The 2,500-nt window shown below is 40.8% G+C and overlaps 1 protein-coding gene across 3 annotated transcripts in view; it reads left to right on the top strand.

Moving 5' to 3' along the window:
- traf3ip2l (TRAF3 interacting protein 2-like) overlaps positions 1-2,500 on the top strand; it is a 15,609-nt gene that overhangs the window by 7,420 nt on the left and 5,689 nt on the right. The gene's annotated exons all lie outside the window — the stretch shown is intronic.

Here is a 2,500-nt window from a genome sequence, read left to right as displayed (position 1 = left end):
AACGTGCGAAATCGCTGTCGTAGATAAAAACATAATCGTGCCGTCGTATTCGTTTCCTTCATTAGAAAACGAACATTTTATTTACATTACAAAAAATATTGTGTTTAAACGGACGACTCGGAGCGAGACATTTTCCGAAAAGCAGCCGATAAGAGTCCGGCGTCGGTGTGAACTCCTTTAATACTGTTTAAAAAGCATCTCAGGGAAATTCCTCAAGAAATCGGGTGAGAAAAAACGCCAAGAATACATTTCTGGAAATTCTAGGCGAAAAAGCGCGTCTACTTTGTAGATGCTAAAATACTCAATTAGTTCGATTTATTCCGGATTAAATTTTTTTTAATCACAACATAATTCCCGTAGTTCTACTTGTGTTACTCCAGAGTTTTGACGACTTTATTATTATTATTCTAAAATGTGGAGATAGAAATAAAGAACGAGTGTGCCTAAACTTTTGAGCGGTGGCGTATATTTGGCGCATCCATCGCACCGGTGATAGAGTTGTATGGTAGAGCGCGAACATGACGAGTATTTCGGCATCTGTTCTTTCATCAAAGATGACAGATTCTTGATGACGCATTTCATATCGCGAACTCTGTGGTCTTTGTTTGTTTGGTCACGAGTTGATGACGTCGAGAGATGTAGCGTATATACGACGAGCCGGAACAGAGTTCAAACAAACTCATGGGCTTTCGTTTTTTTTCCCAGGCTGCACTGTACCTCCCAGAAGGCTCTGTATTATAATGTGGCCTTAAAGGCAGAATTCGGCTTTGACTCAACGTGTCCTCGTTTCAACCCAACATGGTTTTGGTTCATTTAAACGTGTGTTAAATGGTTTCACTTTTTTTTTTTTGTCCTCGTTCCATTACGGCGTCCTCTTATTGCATCGCTTGATATCTGTAACGTATACATATCGATGGGTAGTGACGTTTTTTCCCGTTACGAGTCGAGTGCAGCATTTTTGCACTTTTTTATTTATTTATTTCTTTCATTTATTTATTCGTTTTCATATGATTCATTTACGTGTAATTCATATTCGTGTGATTCATTTACATGTGATTCATTTACTGATTCGCTTCTCTTTAAATCCAGTTTTAGACTGTGATATTACAAAGGTCTTTCCAGATTATTCCTTGCCACACGGTATGAGATAACCCCCGTAAAACTGCCTGAATTCCAGAATATAATTTGTTCACCATGTTAGGTTTAAATCCTCTAAAAACAGATTCGCAGTTGATTAACATCACTCCGTTCCAGTTCACATCCTTCAAAGCATTGGCATGTTTTGTTTACTCTCACAGTCCCCCAAACACACACACACACACACCCAAAGTCTCCATAAAAAATATGAGACAGCAGTGTTTCCCACAAATGCGCATTTTGCACTTTTTGTCCCTAATTTAACGGCTAATTTATACCAAAATAAACTCTGATTTTTATATATATATATATATATTTTATAATGGTGCACCATTCAGATTATTCAAATCACCTCCCACCTCTGAAGCGATCAGATTTCTAGTGTCCGAGATGGGGGTTATTTTTTTAATTTATTTATTTTTTTAAGAAACGATACGTTTGTTGTGAAACGCTTTACGTGAAATGACGACGTGCGTAATCCGGGTTAAACCAACAAACCCACGTGTTTGTTTTTTTGTTTGTTTGTTTTTTTTTTTTTTTACTACTATTTTTTTTGTTTGTTTGTTTGTGAGACCCAGTTTCCAGCGAGCTTGTCGTGCGTCGAGTCGAAGAAGCGATCTACTCGGAAGGGAAAAGGAAATCAGACTCGCGATCCAGGTTGCGTGGGACAACGGAGATAATACACACACACACACACACACACACACACATGCACGGATTTCATAACAGCCTTAAGTGTCACTGTAAAGAGTGTTTTATACATATATAACGAGCGCAATAACGTCATGCGGATACGGGTCAAGAGCTTCAGGTGACGTTCACATCACGCATCAGAGTGAAGGAAAACGTCTGATCTCTGTGACTTTAACCGCGACGTGGTTGTTGGTGTCGGAGTATTTTCAGAAACTGCTGATCTCCTGAGATCTTCACACTGTCTCTAGAGCTTATACGTGAAAAAAAACTAAGAACCTTCGCGCGAGCGAGAGTTCTGTGGGTGGAAACGCCTTGTTGATGAGAAAGATCGGAAGAACGTGGCCGGGTTGTTTGAAGCGGCCTGGAAGGATGTACTGTCGTAACTCGAATAATCGCTAATCTTGAGGTGGATGAGCAGCAACGGGAGAAGGCCACGTCAGGTTCCTCTCCTCTAAGCCAGGAACAGGAATCTGAGGACCTGGTCTTTTTTCCGGTCTTCACTTGTCCAGTTTGGGCGAGTCTGCGCTCATGACGGCGTCAGATTCCTGTTCTTGGCTTAGAGGAGAGGAACCTGATGTGGTCTTCTGCTGCTGTAGCTCATCCACCCTCAAGGTTTGATGTTTCGTGCATGCTGGGATGCTTTTCTGCTTGTCAACACGGTTTCAGCATG

Source organism: Ictalurus furcatus, chromosome 11 (assembly GCF_023375685.1).
Source record: "Ictalurus furcatus strain D&B chromosome 11, Billie_1.0, whole genome shotgun sequence".
Lineage (NCBI taxonomy): Eukaryota > Metazoa > Chordata > Actinopteri > Siluriformes > Ictaluridae > Ictalurus > Ictalurus furcatus.
This window is presented reverse-complemented; position numbering and strand designations above follow the sequence as displayed.